Here is an 8820-nt window from a genome sequence, read left to right on the forward strand (position 1 = left end):
TGATAAAAGAATAGCTACTCCTGCTTGCTTTTTGTGTCCTCTTGCATGGAATATCTGTTTCACCCCTTTACCTTAAGTTTATGTGAGTCCTTATGTGTTAGGTGAGCCTCTTGACAGCAGATACTTGGTGAATTCTTTTCCATTCTGCCATTCAGTTATCTTTCCAGTGGAGCCATTTACATTCAGTTAGCGTTGAGATGTGAGGTACTATTCTATTCATTGTGCTATGAATACACAACATGAAAATTAATATGAAAAACCTTGTGGGTTTTTTCATTATGTTATTGTTATATAGTTACTGCTTTAAGGAGGTTATATTTTGGTGTATTTCGAGGATTTGTTGCAAAATTTATATCTCCTTTTAGCAGTTATTGTAGTGCTGGCTTGGTATTGGCAAATTATCTCATTATTTGTCTTAAAAAGATGGTATATTTTCTTCATTTATGGAGTTTAGTTTTGCTGGATATAAAATTCTTGGCTGATAATCGTTTTGTTTAAGGAGGCTAAGGAGAGGCTCCCCCCAGTCCCTTCTAGCTTGTAGTGTTTCTGCTGAGAAATCTGCTGTTAATCTGTTAGGTTTTTCTTGATAGGTTACATGGTACTTTTGCCTCACAGCTCTTAAGATTCTTTCCTTCGTCTTTAGATAACGTGATGACTATGTGCCTAAGTGATGATCTTTTTGCAATAAATTTCCCAGGTGTTCTTTGAGCTTCTCATATTTGGATGTCTAGATCTCTAGCAAGGCCAGGGAAGTTTTCCTCAATTATTCCCTCAATATGTTTTTCAAACTTTCAGATTTCTCTTCTTCCTCAGTAACACCAGTTATTCGTAGGATTGGCCATTTAACATAATCCCAAACTTCTCAGAGGCTTTTTCTTTTTGTTTTTAATTGTTTTTTTGTCTTTGTTGGATTGGGTTAATTTGAAAGTCTTGTCTTTGAGCTCTGAAGTTCTTTCTTCTACTTGTTTGATTATATTGCTTAGACTTTTGAGTGTATTTTGCATTTCTCTAAGTGTGTTTTTCATTTTCAGAAGTTGTGATTATTTTTTATTTATGCTATTTCACTGAAGATTTTGTCCTTCCTATCTTGTATCATTTTTATGATTTTATTAAATTGGACTTTACCATTCTCTGGTGCCTCCTTGATTAGCTTAATAATCAACCTTCTGAATTCTTTTTGTGGCAATTCAGAGATTTCTTCTTGTTTTGAATCCATTGCTGTTGAGGTAGTGTGATCTTTTGGGGTTGTTAAAGAACCTTGTTTTGTCTTATGACCCAGAATTGTTTTTCTGGTTCTTTCTCATTTGGGTATACTATGTCCCAGGGAAGATCTGGGGCCCAAAGGCTGCTATTCAGATTCTTTTGTCCCATGAGGTGCTCCCTTGATGTGGTACTCTCTCCCTTCCCTTAGGGATGTGGCTTTCTGAGAGCCAAACTGCAGTGATTGTTTTTTCTCTTCCGGATCTAGTCACCCTGCAGAGATACCGGGCTCTGGGTTGGTACTGGGGAGTGTCTGCAGAGTTCTGCGATGTGAACCATCTTCAGGTCTCTTAGCTGTAGATACCAGCACCTGCTCTTGTAGTGGGAGGCGAGTGACATGGGCTCTGTGAGGGTGCTTAATTGTGGTTTTGTTCATTGTGCTAGTTTTGTGTTGGTTGGCCTCCAGCCAATAGGTGGCGCTGTCAAGAGAGCATCAGCTGTGGTGGTATAGGGAGGACTGGGTGGTGTGTGGGGCCCTAGAGCTCCCAAGAGATTATGTGCTTTGTCTTTGGAGTTTTTCGGCTGTCCCCTGGGGCCTGCAGCAGCAATCCACTTCCTTCAAAGGCTCTGTGGATTGTCTTGGCTTTCCTGGTATGTTCCTGCAGTAGTTCTTGGAGCAAAAGTTCACGAGGTGAGTTTCCACCCGCTGCTCTGTCCATGAGCGGGAGCTGCAGGCTAGTCCTGCCTTCCTGTCCGCCATTTTTCTTGTGATGCTCAAGAATGTTTTTCCCCCAACGTGGGTTTGTTTCTGAGCTTCTCATGAAAGTCCACACTTCTTAAAAGTTGCATTTTCAGTTAATACATTTGAGATTATTGACATATGGATTTTATTCTTCTGTAAGCCATCATTTTATTGTTGAAAAAGTTTATTGGTGCTAAGGTAGCTAGCTTATGAGTTCAGGGCAACTAGTGCTAAAGGGAGGATATTTTGTTGTTTTTTTAATGAGATATGAAGTATTATAGCTCAAATATTTTCATAAGAACTATCTTTCTAAACCTGTATTTAGAATACGTATATTCAACAAATAATTTTGCAAGACAAAAAAGTTGTCAAATAAATTACCTTTTTCATTCTTTTGAATCTTTTGCTGAATTTAGATGCTGTAACATTTTGTCTTTATCCAATTAAAAATAGAAGCGCTATGAAATTATTCTTTCCACCATTTGAGATATTCCAAAGTGCACTTACTGAATTTCAAAATTACTGTACATTGCTCTATATATTCCATTTTTGTCTGTCACTTGATTTTTTTAGAGGTTAATTTCACTGTATGCTTACTTGCAAGCTTTGATTTCAACAATTGCAGTTTGCCAAGAGGTTCAAAAGCTGACTTTTCAAAAAACAGTTCTATTTGTTGAAAGTTTTGATCAAAATTTCCAGCTGATTTTGAACAAAACGTAACCCAATCTTAGAGGTCTCACCACCCCCCCTCCCCCCCAAAGAAAAAAGGGTTCCAGGTCATTTTGCGATGCCTGGATTGGTTTTCAAAGTAGTTTTTGAAGGCTAAGTAAGTTGAGTGCCAAAGAGAATGGATCCTGCCATGATGAAGTATTTTTAACTTTAATTTGTTCTTCGTTATTGTGTATGCGAAAACCTGTATTTGTACTAACATCACAGTAACAAATAATGTTCCTCATTGAACTTTTACAGTATTATTAACCGTAGTGTTTAACCTTTTAAGGCAGGATTCAGCAAACCTTTTCTGTAAGGGGTCAGACAGTAAATATTTTGTGCTTTCTGGGCCAAAGCTATTTATTGCAACTCACGTCTGCCTTGGTAGCCTTAAAGTAGCTATAGACAGTATGCAAACAAATAAGTGTGGCTATATACCAGTAAAACTTTATTTATGGAGACTGAAATGTGAATTTTATATACTTTTCATATATCACAAAGCATTCAACTTTCGATCTTCTTCCAACCACTGAAAACTGTAAAATCCATTCTTACCTTGCAGGCCATGCCAAAACAGGTGACAGGGTGTATTCTGCCCGCAGACCAATTTGTTGACCCTTGTTCCACGAGTTGGATGTAAAAAATAGAACTACTAATGGAACTGATCTCCTATTTGAAAGCTGGCACGATGTAATTGCCTGTAAAGTTCTTGCAAGCTGAAAGAGCCAATATTTAACTGCTGTTATGTGTCTTTTTTATGTTCAGGAGAACTTTAAGGGGAAAAATTGGCATAATTGTTTTCGAATAGTCATTTGATCTAAATGAAAAGTCATGCTTTAGAAAGAAATGTGAATACTACAGTTTTATAAATGCAAATTCTGTGATTGCATCTAAGAATCAGTTGTCTTTGGGTACTGCCTTCTTAATAATAAAAAAAAGGTGGATGTGGATATTTTTTCAGATGTCTTCTGGTTTTCATGCACCCACTGATAGGACCCCAACCCCCAGGGTGGATGGCAAATGTGGAGAGATGTGCAAATTACTATTTACTATTAACTTTCTTGAGAAACGGAAATGTAGTACTTATTAAATCTGCATTTTTATTTTTTAGTTCATTGCTCCTAGAATGGCTTATAAAATACAAACAAAACAATAAAATAGTTGTGAATTTACATTGTACATGACAGAATCATTATAGTACGAGCTGTCAGACTAATATTCTATGTGATTGCTTCCCATGTGATGCCAGCGTGCTTTCTTTCATCAGTGTGCTGTAGAGGGAGCTATTAGTTACCTTGGACATGGAAAGGGCCCAGAAAATAGGTGGTTTATTCCTGGTCGACTTTCAGAGTTGACAACACATTGAAGTGGGAATTCTATTCACTGTGTGTGTGTCTTGCATGCTGCTAGATGAGATGGTGACAGAAGCAAGACATACGAAAAAGAGGTTATTAAACTCAAACTGGCTTAATGCAATAATGAATCATAATATTTAATTAAAAATGAAAAATACAAAGACAAAACCAGATTGGACACTGAGACAGCAGTTGTAAGCCAAGACTATTTTAGGCAAACCAAGACATATGGTTGTCCTGTTTAAATCCATAAAATTAAGCTTTTCTGTAATTTGAATAGTTCTACTCTTTCCTTTTCCCATTTTGGTCAGCAAAGTAGCCCCCTATTAGGTTTCTGCAGTAGTCTTAGATCCACTTAGATCTGTGATCTCCCCATTCTTATTCTGCACACTACATTTACACAGCCCTCTATGTGAACTAATGAGACCCAGTTATGGTCACGTCTATCTGCTGCTTAAAACCCAGCATGGACCACCCAGGAATGCCACTAATGGCCCTGTGACTATTGCATGCACCAAAATCATCAGTGTGTGAGGGTAGTTGCAGATTTCTGGTTCCCTCCGAGAGATTGATATTCAGTAAGTCTTGGGAAAGCCCTGGTGCATTGAAGTTGAGTCTCTGTCCATCTCATTACTTCGTCACCTGCTGCCTCCCCCCCACCCCCCGTCCCTGTCTCATGGTCCACCTAGCTGTTGTAGGTCTGCAATGTCCTGTTTAGTGAACCTGTCTATCTTTTTCCCCACATTTTCCCCACAGCTAAGGAGCTGCTGTTGTACATCTTTCTGTTGAAATTAAATTTATTGCTCTTTGATTCCATTTCTCTGTAGCTGAGCATCTTGTGTGATAGCAAGGTCTAGGTCTCAGATCATCTGTATTCTTAACCTGATGCCTGAAACTTGTGGTTACTGTTGAGTGATGGTATAAGATTCAGGGTTAACAATCTTTCCATTGTTTCTCTTGTCATGAACTGAAAGTTCAATGAATTAAAGTAGGATTTGTGTAGTCACTTCATTGTATGTATCAAGTTCTGCCTGTAAAACTTCAGTTTTCTCCGGGATCAATCAGTGTGGTAATTTTAAATTTCATACTTTAAAAATTGAACTTTAGAACGGGCAAAAATGCCTCCTAAACATTTACAACTTCTGCTGTATTTTGAATTAAAATAGCAACTGTGTCTCCCTACCGCCAGGGTAGGGCTCAACAAACGAAAGCTGAAAGGTGCTGGAAGCCGCCTGCGCTTTGGGGACGTAGAGTCAGGAACAACTGGCAGGAGGTCTGTAGCTGATCCTGCATGTTGGGATTGCCATAAGGCTGGTTAGAAAAAAGACCTGTGAAAACTTTCCTGGGGGTTTTTGTCCTTGCTTTCACATGTCCCGTAATTGAAATTAAGAACCGCTGGCGATCAATGACCAGTGTTGAAATGGGAAAATATTACTTGCTTGTGCTTTTGCTTATAAATATTGAAGTTTAGTAAAATTTAACCATAGTTACATATGATTCTGTGAAATTAGGTAGGCTTTTCAAGAAAAATGTGAGCGATGTAAGGCAGGGTATTTTTGGGCGTGGTTGCTTATTGTATAGGCAAGCTCTTGAACAGTGTCTGATAAATAGTAGTGTCTGACAATATTTGTTGAATGAGTGAACTCATGGTAACATAACTCCAGTATGGCAGACTGATTCTTGGTGCTTTTTTTCCAGTGGCAAACTTTTGTGGAAATTGGAGAGTTTTGTAAAGACTTTTAAAAAGTTGTCAGAATTACGTATGATATCCTTTCCTAGATAATCAATTTGGAAACAATTGCCGGTACCTTAAGCCAGATGTATGCCTCCTGTTACAGTGTTGAAAATGTTCGTTTGACAAATGCATCAGTGACCAGGCACGTGAGAACAGTGTACAGCTTCTTATGTAGAAAAACAGCAATGAAGGTCTTCGAGACAGGAGAGAGTCTGCACTGCATCACAGCCGATCCGAAAGTTCGATTCCATGAAAAGGCAAATATTTTGGTCAGGAGAGGAATTCTTCCTAGGGAGTATTAGCACAGTGTATTTTTAGTTGTGTGGCTATTTATAGCTGCCCGATGACTTGCATCTTAGTCTTTATTTGGTTTTCAGGACATGCTAAGGATTGAGGGTCGTGGGCCTCAATTGTATAGAAGACGCAGTTGCACTCGGTTGCCTGGAGGCTTCTCTGTGAAGCCTGGTGGGACACCTGCTGGCCAGTTTGGCCTTTCTTTAGTGAAGGTGATAGAGACAAGGGCAGAAAGTCATTGTATTTATAGGATATTCGAAGCTTATCTTGTTTACTTTGTTAATAATACTTGAGTCGTTTTTTTCTAAACGTTCTTCTTTGCATAGCAGCAAAGATTAAAAAGATAAGTAATGTAATGTATTAGGCCCTAGTTGTCCTTCACCTGTTCTTGTAGAGCCGATACTTTTTTCTTGATCAAATTTTAGGTTTAATCATATTTAGCTTAGAGGAGTGGTCTGTCTTAAGAGTATTCTGATTATTTAGGGACATCTAGATGAAACTTTTTTTTGCCTTAGTCCATCGTTTCTCTTTTAAATTCCTAAAGGCAGGAATGAGTGTTTCTTAAAACCAACATGTATAAAGCAACATTTTAGGCAAACTGGGATGAGGAAAAACATCTTGAAGGGGGCTTCATAATGGTGTTGGAGCCTGTTAAAAATGTGGAATGAAAAGCCAATTATGAAAACAGATAGTACTGACTTTTGGCAAAATGAGTCTTTGTGAGAACATACCTTAATGATGATCTGACAAGTGCACGTGCTTTTTAGGGTGAACAGAATTATGAACAGGAGACTACAGACACTCAGGTCACTGCTGAGCAGCGTGATAATTCATGTACTATGTTCTTTTCAAAGATTAACCATCTTAAGTCTTTTTTATGTTACTGAGTTATTTGGGGGAAGGTGTTAAAATAAGTGCTCTTATTTTCTTTCTCCACTGCTTTTGCACAAAAACTTGACTGTTTGAAGAATATTGTCCATTCAGTTTATTTTTTATTTTTAAGATCAAGTGTCCCCCAAACTGGTCATGCCAGGAAAAAAAAATCTCTTCCTTCCAAATGTAAGCATGTCAGGAAATTCTTATTTTGCACCTGTTAAGTGCCAGGCACTTGAAAGTTCAGGGGACGTAGTGGGGAAACAATACTAATGAACTTCTACCTTCATGAAGCTCATGTGTAGACCACAAACACGGAAATAAAATGCAGTGTGTTTGATGGTGAGATGGTGTGAAGTGCTCAGGATAAAACAGGAGGCAAGGAAGGGGATAGAATCGGGGGGAAAGGGAGGGTAGGGAGGGGGGCAGTTCCAGCCCTACCACTAACTAGAGTGGATTAGCTGAGCTGGGTGACTTCATTTAACTCTGGAACCTGTTTTCTCATTACTGGGTTGGCAAAAATAATACATGTTCAGCCTACTTTGTAGAGTTTTGTGGGTAAGAGGAATATTAGTAGTAGTAACAAGGGCCTTGTAAGTGCACACAGGATAACTGTATTTGCTTATTGAATCTTCACAATAATGCTTCACGCTAATTGCCAGTATCACAATTCGTTCCCTGATTAATTCAGCAAATACTTGTTGAGTGTCTTCTAGGCGTGAGTGATATTGCTAGATTTTAGATAGACAAAACTGTGTTCTCGTTCTAGTTGAGCTATGATTGAAGAGATGTAGTGCCTTATACCTTTCACTATTGCTGTGTATTTTATCTTTAAATGTTCAGTTTGGTGACCTTTTGTCAATTAACTAGAAAAGTTGATGTTTTAGCAAAAAAAGTTTATAGTTTCAATAGAGCTCGTGGTAGGGAACTCACGGTGGTTTTATTTTCCTATTACTTACTCTTGGGGCTATTTAAACTAGTAATTTTGTTTATTCTATAAGTTTCTTAATTTTAAAAGTATTCATAGAGTTCTTTTCCTTGTAAGAATGCTACTGTATAGCCCTAAAGTTTATGATGGTTCAGAAGAACTTTGGATGTAATACATTTCGTGATGACAGTGTAGATCAAGAAGTAGAAATGAAATACGCCATTTGGTAATTGAAAGCATATAGTTAGCTTGTGAAAGCCACATGCTAGAATTTATCTAAGTTGATGAAATGCTGACTGGTGAATAAGGTAAATCTTTCTCCATTTGGGCGAGTAGAATGGAGGGATCCATATAATTTGGATACTTAACAAAAATTTTCAAGAGTTAAAAAATTTGAAAAAATGTATAATTTACATTAGCCAGTACAGAGTTCTTAACTAACAAGCAGAAAATCCAGGAGTACTGCTCATTTCAAAAAAGTTTTTGATTTCCAGGGGAAATACAGTGGCACCGAGGCACATGGCAGTGACTAATTAAAACTGAGCACTAGAGTCTGTGGCTCTTGACTGACTGGGATTTTGATTTCATCTTACTGCCTGCAAGATTTGGGAGCTTACTTGGGTGGGCATAATTACTACAGATTGGCCTACTCGTTCCCTCTCAGAGCCAGAGGACGTGGATGTCTTATTTAGGAGAAAGTAGTAGCTCTGTGCTAGTTCTGTAACCTGGGCCAAAGTTACCTTTAGTTTTCCCATCTGTAAAATGGACATAACAGCAGGGTGGTGAGAATCAAATGAGTTAACTGATGATAAAGACTTAACCTAGTGCCTGGCGTGTAGATATACTAGGTACTTGATTATTATTATCTATCATACAGAGCTGAAGGATTGTCATAAAAGAATCATAAGTACTTCACCATATTGGAGAGCTTCTGGGCTGGGAAATGTTTAACTCTCCCTATAGGTTAGGGGTGAGCTTTTGA

The 8820-nt window shown here is 38.2% G+C and overlaps 1 protein-coding gene across 2 annotated transcripts in view; it reads left to right on the forward strand.

The window, feature by feature from the left end:
• CDYL (chromodomain protein, Y-like) overlaps positions 1-8820 on the forward strand; it is a 239527-nt gene that overhangs the window by 124459 nt on the left and 106248 nt on the right. The window lies entirely within an intron of this gene.

This window comes from Mandrillus leucophaeus, unplaced genomic scaffold, assembly GCF_000951045.1.
Source record: "Mandrillus leucophaeus isolate KB7577 unplaced genomic scaffold, Mleu.le_1.0 Scaffold27, whole genome shotgun sequence".
NCBI lineage: Eukaryota > Metazoa > Chordata > Mammalia > Primates > Cercopithecidae > Mandrillus > Mandrillus leucophaeus.